Genomic DNA, 13,416 nt, shown 5'->3' with positions numbered 1-13,416 from the left:
TCACCTTAATTTTTTCCTGTCTTATATATAAATTTAAAACCATTAAACGCAAAGCTAACATAACGTGAATATTATGAGAACTAGTCAGAGCTTAGAATACTTTTGATTACTTCTAATAAAGCATTTGTAAACTCTTAAATTTCTATATACCAAAAAATCAAGGTTATCTGACTACAGAACAAAGCACCAATGTGTGAGAAGGGGTGGAGGAAGGGAAATAAGAAAGACGGAAGACAATAGCCTAGGGCGGGGGAATATAGGTGTGTTGTGGTGGATGCTCTGTGTTGGTAATAGCAGATGGGAGTATCCCAATTATTACCCAGTTTAAAATAATTAATTATTAAAAACTTAAAATACATTTGATAAAGGCCCTCCCCGGTGGCGCAATGGGTTAGGCCACAGCACTACAAGCTTGCCACAACCACTTCATTGCGAGTTCGAGCCCTAACTCCGGAGGTGACTCACATGGCTGGCAGACCTCTCCTGACCCACCTTCTGCTCCCCTCAGCAGTGTACCTCAGCAGTCGGCCTGTTCTGCTCCCCACTCTTGTCTCTGGTGAACTCTCTCACTGCCCCTGCATCTCTGGCCTGTACCCCAGTTCCTTATGCATAAATAAATAAATCTTTACAAGCGATAAGAAACAAGGTAATTTTATTACAATGGGCCCATAATCAGGAAAATTCAGATGCAAATAATCAACTCTTTATTGCCTTTCTGTATCATGCAACATTTTCTTCTACATGTTTTCTTCTGTTGGTGAGTTTAACTAAAGTCCCAGGAAAAATTATGTTCACTTATTTAATTAGCTACTCACACTATTGATATTTTGACCTTACAGCTGAACATGATTTTGAGTTATATTTTCTAAATCAAATAAGTTAATAAATTGAAACAAAATCATAGATTTGTTCGGTATTTAATTCTGTACTGATCAATGTATATAAAGATTTGTATAAAAATTAGTTTAACAGTGATTCAACAGTTATGTTCACCTTTTCAGTCTGTGCTCAAGTTCTTTAAAATAACCTTGTTTATATGTATTTTATTGAAATGTCATAGCAACAAATTAGAAATTTTAAAATTCATTACAATTGTAATTGCAAATAGTTCCCTCACTGTATTACATATTAATTGAAATAAATTGACTAATTATATCTAATAGCATATCACTTATTTTTAATCTTAGAGAAACATCACTGCTATCAATTTAATTGTGCACTTAAAATACTATAGTAACAACCCAGAAGCCCTTTTTTCCTTTATCTCCTAGGTTTTGACAATTCCCTCAATTACTTGCCTTAGCAACTTTCTGGAAACTGCCATGAAATTTGCTATTATAAAATATAAAGGTTAATTTGCTCAATTGCTGAGACTTTAATTACAACACATCAGTTATTTAGACTGTCTGACATTTCCTGTAAATTCCTCTAATTAAGAAACCCTTAGAGATTCCTTTGAAAGGAGATAAAATAACCAAAATGTGTTGGCAGAGATACATATTTTTCATTTTATTGAATGAGTTCAAACCAGTATAAACATTTGGAAAAACTAAGAATTATAGTTTTATAGTCAAAATATCAAGTGGTATGACCTCAAATGCTTTCTGAATTTGTTGATTGCTTTATTAGCCCATTTTCTTTCTTTTTTTTCTATAAGAGAAGAAAGTACTTGCTTTAATAAGGGGGAAAATTGTGAAGAAAGAAGGGGAGCTCATTAAAAAGTGCCGTACAAGAGAGGTGCCATAAACTGTTAGACTCTAACTTTAGAAACCCAGTTTATATTCTGGAGGAAGCAAAAAGAGCTTACATTTCAAAGTTGGATCATTTAATAACATTTAATCTGTTTTTTTTTATTTATCCAGGAGTAGAAAAATGATTTCTTTAGTGTATAAGTAATGTTAGTTTATACCAAACTGATAATCAGCCCACCTTTTAATTTACACAACACAGAACATATATAGACTTCTTTGTGGATAGTAACCCCCAAGTGTTACCATATCTATATCTATCTATATCTATATTTATCTAATATATAATAAATCATCTCAACACATCCCATAAAGAAAATGTTTACATTTATTTATGGATGAGATACAAATACTGGGAAACTAAATTCAAAGAGATTCTTAATTTACTTCCATTCTGACCCCAATTGTGACTCATCTCTTATATGAATAAGAGCAAAAACATGAAGGCCTGGCTTGCCAAGAAAGACTTTTCTAACAAATTGCTAGGTTTTGACTATAAAGAGCATATCTACTGCAAAACTGAAGGAGAAAACGGGTGGTGGGAGTCTCATGGTCAGAAATAAAGCTAAGAAAGCAGGCACACTAGAAAAGTTTGGCCTCTCTGCAGCTGGACATGCCATGCTCAGTGCTAATGTCCCAGCTAGGTTTTTTCTGGAAAACAAGACCAGGCTAGGTGCCTGAATTGTTTCATGACCAATGCTAACATTACTAATAATAACTAAAATTTGTTATGAAGTTGTTAAGTTGCAGGCAGTAAATTGAGCTCTAATCCTCATTCTGAACTTGAGCCTTATAGTAGGCAGAAAGATGATCCTTATTTACATCTAAGAAAATGAAGACTGAATTCTTCAAGTGCTTGTAGGCCAGCAGAGGAAGTAGGAAGCTATAGACAGGAACAGAATTCTAATGTATACATTCATGTAAGAGTTTAAGGACCTACCCTTCAGCTTGAACAGATTAAATTCTGTTGTGGCTTCATGTCATTTCACACATAGAGACATATGAGTAAAGTTAAAATGAATGGAGTTCAGAATGACTATGTGTCTCAAGACTTGTATGAGGCAGTTGATTAAAACACAACTTATATTTGTTGATTATGTTTGGAAAAGTGAGATCTGATGTCTTCTGATGTAGTCTTACTGATGTGGATGTGGAAATGAGAATAGAGGGATGCTTCCAGAGAAAAGGAGAATTATTCACATGTAGAGGAAAATCTATTTTTAATTTTTAAAGATTATTCATTCATAGAAAAGTGGGCCCAGGCTGCAAAAGGAATGTGTTTATTTATTTTTTGGTTTGCTGAGTAATATTCCATTGTGTATATGTACCACATCTTTTTAATCCAGTCATCCACTTTTGGGTATTTGAGCTATTTCCATGTCTTTCCAATTGTGAATAAAGCAGCAATAAACATGGGGGTGCAGGTATCTTTTTCAATCAGTATTTTTGTGTCTTTTGGGTAGATACCTAGGAGTGGTATTGCTGAGTCATATGGAAGCCCCATGTTTAGCAGTTTGAGGAACCTTCAAACAGTTTTCCATAGTGGTTGTACTAGTTTGCATTCCCACCAGCAGTGCAGGAGAGTTCCTTTTCTCCACATCCTCGCCAACATTTGTTGTTGCTAGTTGTTTTAAGATTGGAATGGCCAGGTTTTTTATTTAACCATTCAAATACATAATGTCATTAGGGTTAGAATGGTATCTCATTTTTAAAAATAGATTGCATCTTTAGAGCAATTTGAGGTTCACTGAAGAACTGAGTGAACAGTACAGAGATTTCTCATATATACTATGTCCAATGTACAAAGCCTCCCCATTTATCAGTGTCCCCAGATTAGCACATTCATTACAACTGGTGAAACTATACAGATACACAGGACCAACTAGAGTCCATATTTATTACGGGTTTTGTTAGGGTTCACTCTGCTGTAAAGTTCTATGAGGTTTGATTAAAGAATGGAATCATTTTATCAACATGATATTATACAAAACAGTTTCACCATTCTTCATATCCCATGTGTTTCCCCTAATCCTTGTGCTGATTGCATATTCCCAATATAATTTTTGACACTCTAAACCTTGTTGTCTCATTGGCTATTTTTCTTCATTGGACGAGAAAGACTGGAAGAGACTAGTTTGGAAGGAGTGTCCAAGATGGGATAAGACCCTGGGGAAGTCTTTTCCTCCAGAAAGTAGAACTTTATTGTGGAATGGGCTTCTGACTTATTTTATAATGATCACTGTTCCTCTCCTGCCAGAAGCACAGGTGATTTTTTCTCAAATTCACCATGAAAACTGGTAGGCTTCCTAGAAGTGAAGTCCATGAATTGTGAGATTCCCCATGAGAATGTAGCCTTCTAAGGCATTTCTAACTTTCATACTTAGCTGTCACTCTGATAAAATAACCATTCAATTATTCTTGCTGGTATATGATGCTCCTGACTTCTGATTGAAGTTAGCAGGTCTCAGCTGTCTCTGGATTCACCAGATTTCCAGACAGTAGTCTATCTTGTCACTTCAGTAATCTTATGGCTGTAAGAAGTCACAGAACTGCAGTTTGGTCAGCTGTTTATTTTCTCTTGTAGAGGCAATGATTTTTAAGCTATTTGCATTTTGGAGCTGAATTAGACATCACCAAAAAATCTTTTAAATATGCCTTTCCGCCTCCCCCCATTTCCACTTAGACATCTTTAAAAATGTGAAATAAGCAGAAAATATATTCTTTTCATTTAAGAAATAACAATTGAGATAGAAAGAGCATACATGCATATAGTATATTTTGGAATACCTAATTTAATTTGTAACTTTTCATCTGAAATAGTTATCTGAAGATTGACTATTTCTGAAAAGTCTTTCTTGTTTTAATTGCAATCTCTTATTGATGACTCAGAGTTGTAATTTAAGGTTTCAAGATTTGTAAATTTTTAATCTTGCTTTTTGACTAGACGGGTATTTTCCATTCTCTACTCTGAGTTCTTGTGCTGATTTTCATATTATTTAATTTTCTTGTCTACTTTAACTTGTCATTGATATTTTTTCATGCTATAAGTTTGCTTCCATCAGAGGCTAAGCTCTGAAATCTTGTGTAGGATAAAGTATACTGCTTTTGATATGTTTTGAAAGGTTATTCTTCAAACTCAATGAATTTTGAGATGTATACTTCAGATGATTCTAGACACTTTTTTTTAAAAACTTTTATATCCTTAGATTAAACTTTTATATCCTTAGCTTTAATCTACATAAGAGCAATTGTACAGGTAAGCAATCTGTCATATCAGGTGCTATGCACTGACTCAAATATACTTGTAGAATAAACAATCTCTGTGGAGACATATACTATAAGACCCTTAAAATTGCATTCAATACATAAAATCTGCGCCTTAATTCTGCATGTTTGATTAAATTTACAATAGTTTGAATTCATATGATTTATATATGTACAAAATTTCATTTAATTTGCAGGAATTTGAGTTCATTAGATATATACAATCTGACTTTTGAAAGTATCATTTAATATCCAATGTGAAAGAAAATGAAATTATCTCACCAATGTCTGTAAAACAATTTTTCTGTACTGTTGCTTTAAACAATATTCACACAACAAAGGAATTGGCAAAGAGCATATTTTCAAGTACACACTGAGCTCTCAGAGAGTACTCAAATTTCCTTTGATGAATTTAGAAGACAGGTGGAAATTTCTTTATAAGATGATGTAAATTGATACCCAGATTCATTCCTCCAAATTTTATTTCTGTTGGCAATGATTAATTTTTCTACTATTCTCCATTTCCCTCACTTAATGATACTTTTCTAATAGCATTACTAAAGCCAACTTGGACAGAGGTAAGACTTGATAAAAGCATAGGTGGATCCACATTAAATTGACAAAGGGCCAAAATAAAGGAGAGTATAGAGCTCTGTCATCCCAACTGGCTTCCACCAGGGGTTCACATTCCAGGAAGTCATTTCCTTCCATGTATCAAGTTAACTGTCAGACTAATTGTTAGAGTTTATGATAAGTATAGATTCATTTTAGAACCAAATATAGTTTATTTACTTGAAAGCAAGTTGGGATGCATAAGCATTTGTTTGGCATTAGAGAATCACTGCTGATAATCTCTTAGTGCATCATTTCTGCCTGTGACCTTCTGTAAGGAAAGCGTGCTCTTTGCCAGGAACCTTTATATCCTTGTGCACTTACTGCTCTAAGAGTTCTAAATTCAGGTGTGATTTGAGGTTAGTGAACAGTAAGAGACTGAATCACCAGCATTATACTATGAGTCATAGTTAGAATAGGATCATAATACATTGACCTCAAAAAGTTAAGTACCTGATTCTCCTGATTCCATAATTTTAAGCATTCATCAGGACTTTTGCATATTTGGTGTATGCCCATGAGTTTGCACTTCTAATTCCTCTAAGATGCAAATAAAGACTCAATTTTTCCACCATCTTTGGTATATCTGTGGTTCCTTGACCTCTTTTGAGTTATACATTGAAACAATGTAAGCTCTTGACCCTCAAGAAAATAACAACACAAAAATAAAATAAAAGGAACTTTGAAACTAATTTGATGTATATTAGCAAGCTCACCCATATTCATTGGCTTAAACTATTTATATTTATTTGTACCCTTGAGGTTTTGAGTTTATGTTATGATTAAGAGTCATTGTGTTGTTTTCATACACCAAATGTATGTGGTAATGCTTAGAAGTCTATTTAATTCTTAACACCACTACAATGAACATTTCCAAGTTTCTGGTGTAGTATGGGACTCTCTTCCCCACTCTCACTCTCTGTCTGCCAGCCCAGCCTTCCAAACACTTCTTTGATCCTTTAGTTTGAACCAACAAGAATCAGTCTGATCTATCAAATGACCCAGAGTCAATAAAGAACACACTGGATACCTTGAGGGGAAATAGTGTCAATTGATTGCTGGTGATTGATTAAAGATAATAAGTAATTATGTGCTAACCATTTCCAACTCTGTTTCAAGGAGTCTTAGAGTCTTAGAGTTGTAGGGAAGAACCCAAATATAGTCAGATAGCTATGATCATCTTTAGCATTTTATATCTGCCTTTCTATACTAATTAATAGTTTTCTTTTAAAAATTGAAAATAGGTTCTCCCTGGTGGTACAAGGGGTTAAGGCTCAGCACTGTGAAGCTATCAGCAGCAACTGCAGCACAAGTTTGATCCCCATCAGCTGGCCCACATGGCAAAGCAGACCTCTCCTGTCTCACCCCACTGCTCCCCTCAGCAGTGTATTTCAGTGGATCCACCTATTCTGCTCCCCACTCTGTCTCTGGTAAATCCTCTTACTGCTGCCCACCCTCACATACACACCTCTGGCCTACAAGCAACTCTTATATGCTTAAATAAAATAAATCTTTGAAAAATTAAATTAGAGGGCCCTCCCTGGATGGCGAAGCGGGTTAAAGCACTGCACTAAGAAGCTAAAGCCACTTCTGCATGAGTTCGATCCCCACCTGCCCCGGAAGTGATCCACATGGCGTGGCAGAACTCTCCTGGCCCGCCCGCTGCTCCCCTCAGCAGTGTGCTTCGTCTGTCTGCCTGTTCTGCTCCCCACTCTGTCTCTGGTGAATCCTCTCACCATCCCTGCACCTCTGGCCTGTACCCAGTTCTGTATCCATAAATAAATAAATCTTTAAAAAAAATAAATTAGAAATAAAATTGTTTAAACTAGTATAGAGATTTGGGCTGGAAGCAAAGACTAACACCAGTTTCTGAACTTCCAGATGGAGAATATAGACATTTTCTACAAACAAAAGTAGTGAGACCATAGTATTTTTTTCCTTTTAGTAGTAGTTGTGGATTTGGGACATAAACCATTGCTGGTTGCTAAAATAGTCATTTGTATAGTTGTATTACATATGTTTCATGGTGTTTTACACATTATGTTGTATGTTACAAGTTAAAATATTGTCAGAAGTTACTATTATTGGAATGGAGATCATACTTGAGTATTTGACAATATTTTTGCATATTGACATGTGGTCAATAGATTTAATAAATTTTCAGAGAGGTGTGAAACAGTCATCATGGGTCACAAGGATATGTCTACAATGCCATGATTACATTAATTGTGGCTGAGTACAGATATGATTCTCTATGAATACATATATGATATGAATCATACTATGAATACATAGTATGATATAAATTTACAATGTGATATATATGTACTTGTTATTAGGGGATATATGCATCTAAAAAAATCTTTGTGCTTTAATTTCCTCCCTGGTCATGTAAGTCATGCTTGATTAGATGGCCTATAGCTCTAAGGTTATTTTAATGTAAAAAAAATAAATGGCTTTCACATTTTCACAGATATTGCCAAACATATGTCATTCTGACTAATTAAAAAGCTCAACACTCCTGGAAACATACTACCAGCATTGGAGTAGTTTCTGAAAATGTTAATGTTTGTTAAATCTTTATTAAATACATGTCTATCATAATTGCTCAATTCTAGTCCAACTAGCTATCAAGTAAAGTGATGAACTGTATTGTTAGAAGCATTTTTAAAGCAGTTGGAGTGTAAGAGTAATGTTATTTGATTAACTAATTGATCCAATAAATATTCAATAAGCACATGCCATGTATCAAGAATGCATCTTGACAAGAGGGGCATAGTGGCCCACAAGACAAGTTTGGTCACTTTCCTCATGGATAATGGGTCAACATGTTTTCAGCAGGTCACAATTAATTTGGTTTATGATTTGTTTGCAGTAGAATCAGTTGTAATCAGAATTTTGTGATTGAAAGAGAATTTAAAGTTTACTTCCACCTCTTTATTTAACAAATGTATGCATTGAGACTTGTAAAAGTATCGAGATTTGTACAAGGTCATAGACCAAATGATATTTTTTAAAAGCAGACAGAAATTCTGATGACTATTCAAATCCTTACTGTCTATTTCTAGTAGCTATATGCAAAACTCATTACAGAAGAGCAATAAAGCAATTCAAGTGACTGAATTATTCTCCAGCACTTAGGAAATCTTCATTTGGACAACTAATTTGTGACAAAAGAGCCAACAGTTCACAATGGAGAAAGGAAATTCTTTCAATAAAACTTGATGAGAAACTAGATAGTCTCATGAAGAATGAAACTAGACCACTAACAACGCACACAAAATTAATTCAAAATGAATTAGAGTCTTAAATGTCAGACCTAAAGCCATAAAAATTCATGGGGAAAAAACATAGGTTATACATTACTTCACATTAGTCTTAGAGATGTATTTAAGCACTGGGTACTTGGCTTGAATAGTAAGGGAAACAAAAGCAAAAATAATCAAATGGGACTACATCAAACTAAAATGTTTCTGCATAGTGAAACTGATGAAAGTGAAGACATCCAATTAAGGAGTTAAAAACACTTGCACATTTGTTCAATAAGGGTTTAATGTTCACACTAGGAAGAGAGTACTGTACTACACCTGAAATCTGGAAATGTTCATTGCAGTAGTGTTCAAAATTCAAGAATTTTACGTACTACCACATACACTTGATGTACAAAAACATAATGGCATTTTTAATTTAATATTAACTCTTAATTATAATGTAAACTCAAAACTTCAAGGGTACAACTAAATTATAAATAATTTAAATCAATGAATATGGGTGAGCTTTGCTAAATATACATCAAATTAATTTCAAAGTCCGTTTATTTTATTTTTGTGTTGTTATTTTCTTGAGAAACAAAATTTGAGTTATTATTTCAATGTATAACTCAAGAGATATCAAGGAACCACAGATATACCAAAGATGGTAGGAAAACTGAGTCTCTCTGTCCTGGAGGAATCACTTGTTCAGTCTGTACCACATTTGATCACTGGACACTCCTTCAAGTATGTCCTGTTTTTTGACAAACCCAGCATTTCTATTAGCACTTTCCTTACTTTCTGTCACCGCACAGTATTCCAGACTCATTTTGTGTTTTTCATGACCCATCCTGGAACATTTTGTGTTTTTCATGACCCATCCTGGAACATTTTGTGTTTTTCATGACCCATCCTGGAATATGACGCATCATGTCTCCAAAGATATCTTCAAGGGTGCCTGGTTATTTTTATAGAAAACAGCACTAAATATTAAGAAGTCAAGGTCTGGCCACAGACCTGGTTTATGCCCTGAGGGGTCCCTACATCTAGACCCTCTTAACTAGGAAACATACACATGGATTTTCCACCATAAATTTGTATCTCATTACATACACATATATATTATATGCATATGTACATCAGTCTGCAGATGCATTAGAATGAATAAGTGCCCATACTGATGTTGTAATAATCTGGCACCATGGGTTCATTCTTCTCATATACGTAGTTCTAATTTCTTTCTCTAACAATGAGAAACTAGCTCCCATTGCCTATAACTCATTCACTTTTTATGTTTAACCCTCCTTTACATATGCAATGTAGGTTTAGAATTGCAAATTCATAGCCCTGTGAGAAACATGCTGAACAATTAAAGTACACTGTTTATGCACAACACTTTTTTATGCTTAGCATTTCAATAACCAGTCAAAACACAGTGCCCATTTTCTACACCCTATTGAACAAATGTCATAAATATGTAATAGTCAGATTTATTTTCCACTATAAATACTCCATCTTCAAATCCCTAATATTCTGGCTGATTTTAATTTGCATGGAGTAAAGTGCATTATTTTGATTTATACTGTGGGATTTGACAACTAAGTAGTGTCATGTATTACTTCTTCAGTATTAGACAGAACAGTTTAATCACATTAAAATTTTCAATATAGAGAGTCTTTTTAGTCAATTGTTTCCTCTCTACGAACCTTTAACAATTCCTACTCATACTTTTTTTTTTTAGTAACTCATATAAATAGAGCCATAGAATATGTAGCCTTTTGCATCTGGTACATTTCACATAGCAATAGCATGGAGGAGCACAGGGCACTAAGATGCTTTGGTGGTGGGTGTGCTGTGGTCACTGCATTTATAGGGCAAGTTCCTACACTTCCCAAACACTAGGGGGATGTAAACTAGTGGTAATTCAGTGAAAAAATAAAGCAATCAAATGCAAAATGAGATAGAATAAAATGTAAAACCTGAGTCAAGGACCTTCCTGTTGGTAGTTTATATTGTGAAGTGATCTGAAAGAGCAGGTGACTTGAATAGTAAAAGTGAAGCATAATAATAAGTGAAGCCAGGTCAAAGTGTTACAGGGCAGGGAGAGGGGCACCATTGAACCCCCAAACCTGCCTGCTCTAAATAATTTCTGCCATCTGCTACATCAAGACAAAACATCTAAGACTTTAATGAAAAGGAACTTTAATACAGTGAGTATACAGCACAGAAGACAAAGAATGTAATTTCTAAATCAAACACCTGAAGTTACCCATCCCCTCATGGTTAAGTCCACCTAAAGGGGTTGGCCCACATCAAGGCCTGAAAGCCTGCCACAAGACTAAAGCACCTTCTGGCTGGGACTCATACAAAAGAGTCAGAAATGGCCAGACAAGTCTGGGAGGAAAAGAGCAAAATTAAAATCAATATAAACACTGCCATAGTCAACTTCCCATGGGTCTCTCACCCACATCTCTTTCAACCAGTGAGGGCTAAGAAATAAACACGGTTTCTTCATATGTCTACCTTTGCCCCATGTGGCTTCCTCAGGTCTCCTTCTGGTCCTCCATTCTGCTTCCTTCTTCCTCAGATTCCTTCTCTTCACTTTTCTCTGCTTAGTCTACTAGCAGAGTAGACTAGGAAAAGGGGAAGTTCCAGGTTCCAGGAATCCCCTGCTTCAGCCCTACCAATAAGCACTTTTTATAGATCTCTAACATTTCCATTCTCCCCTCGTTGGGGTCCCAGTTGGGATCTACTGTGGGATGGCCGCCTCTGGTTCTGGGGATTCTACATCCTGTTGGTGGAGATGCTCAGCCTCCTCCCTGGCTTTTTTTAGAACCATCCTCTGCTCATCTGTGGTCAACAGAGTTTGTATCATTGACGGGATATCCACCCAGTTAGGATGGTGAGAGGAAAACAAGGTCGCCATCCTCTCAGGATTCTGCCTATATGAAAAGACAGAGTTCCTCCAGTTTAGGTTGGCCTGCAGTATTAAAAGGATGATGTGACCAAAAGTATCCAGCAGGTTGTCCGCGTTCATTTAAAACACCCACTGGCATTCGTCGTAGAGGGAACTGCCCTGTGTAGTATGGGAAGGAGAAGCCATGTTAGTTTCTTCTCCAGGGATGAGTGGAGGCTGTAAAGCCTTAGGAGCTTCTATAGGAGGGGCATTGTCATGCAGAGAGGGATTTTGTGCTGATGGGTTTAAGGTGTTCAGCAAATGATACACCTCCTCTTCCAACTCCACCCTCCTGCAGTCCTCAGGGAAAGGCTTATCTATTGTCTGTGCCATTATCCAAGATACAGCCATATTCAATTTATGGAGGGCATCTTCTAGCTTGGTTTGTGTACTTTTAAAAGCAGAATCAAAAGCAGTACTTTTTCCATTTCTTATAGACAACACCTCATCTCGTATATTATCAAAAGCCGAATCAAAAGCAGTAAGATTTTTTGTCATCGTAACCTATATCTGGTCCTGCATAGACTGAAAGGCTGCATCAAAAACAATACAATTTTCATTTTTCACACTGTTAATAGTTGCATTAAAGGCCTATATCTGGTCCTGCATAGTTTGAAAGGCTGCATCAAAAACAGTATGATTTTTGTTCTTCACACTGTTAATAGTCGAGTTAAGGGCCTGTATTTGTGGCTGCATGCTCTCAGTAAGGGTTTGAATTTGAAGTTGCAGTCTCTCACTAAGAGCCTAAATTTGGTGTTGCATATTCTCAATAGCTTTATAGAGCATCCGCCTCTCATAGAACCAAAACTATAGCAAATAATGCTAATACACAACACCAAAAAGACACCCAGAAGCACAGATTGTAATGTAGAGATGGCTTGTAGACCACCCATGGATGTATACAGAAGCAAAATCATTTGCTACAAACCAGATTTCACTAGATTATTGATGTTTATAAAACTGGTGGTAATATTCAAAGGAAAAAGGGTACTGAGGCTTAAGGCCGGAAGAAAACTGAAAGCACTCAAGCTGGAGATAAAATGGCTCAAACTCATGGTACTAAACATAAGTGAGAGCTGAACTCAGAGAGAAAAAAAAATTTCTCAAGACCTGAAACATAGAAGCCACATGTCCTGCAGACCTAATGCGCTTACGGTGACCAACGCAAGGTACTTGGGCTGGTCAACCATGGGTGTAACTTAGTCATGTCAGGAGCCAAACTTGTCACAGGGCACCCCAATGTGAATTGGGTTGCCTATCTGTGGGTCCTCACCCGTGCACTTAAGGTTCAGTCGTATTATGGACACACACAAAAAGGTTCAATAATGGATTTATTTACAAGGAGAAAGGTAAAGGAACAACCCAGGGAAAAGGGAAAGAAATACAATTAGATTATCCTACCAGTTCTGCTGACTTGGACTCCACCAGCACACTGAAAACCAATCAAGAGCCAAACGACCAGCCAGGAACCACCATGCCAAGAGAGCCCCAGAGCCCACATGTCCGGTTTTATCCTAACCTGGCTGCTCAGCTCCACCCTCAGGTCCCAGTGTGCTTCTCCTTGTTATTGATGGGATTAGTAGTT

General features: G+C 36.1%; 1 pseudogene; it reads right to left on the bottom strand.

The window, feature by feature from the left end:
* LOC101626949 overlaps positions 1-11,801 on the bottom strand; it is a 199,866-nt pseudogene extending 188,065 nt beyond the window's left edge.
* Positions 11,802-13,416: the final 1,615 nt, after the last annotated feature.

The sequence above is a fragment of the Condylura cristata genome, unplaced genomic scaffold, assembly GCF_000260355.1.
Source record: "Condylura cristata isolate star-nosed mole 26May11 unplaced genomic scaffold, ConCri1.0 scaffold00016, whole genome shotgun sequence".
In the NCBI taxonomy this organism is placed as follows: domain Eukaryota; kingdom Metazoa; phylum Chordata; class Mammalia; order Eulipotyphla; family Talpidae; genus Condylura; species Condylura cristata.
Note: the sequence above shows the minus strand (reverse complement) of the source record. Positions and strands in the feature narration are given on the sequence as shown.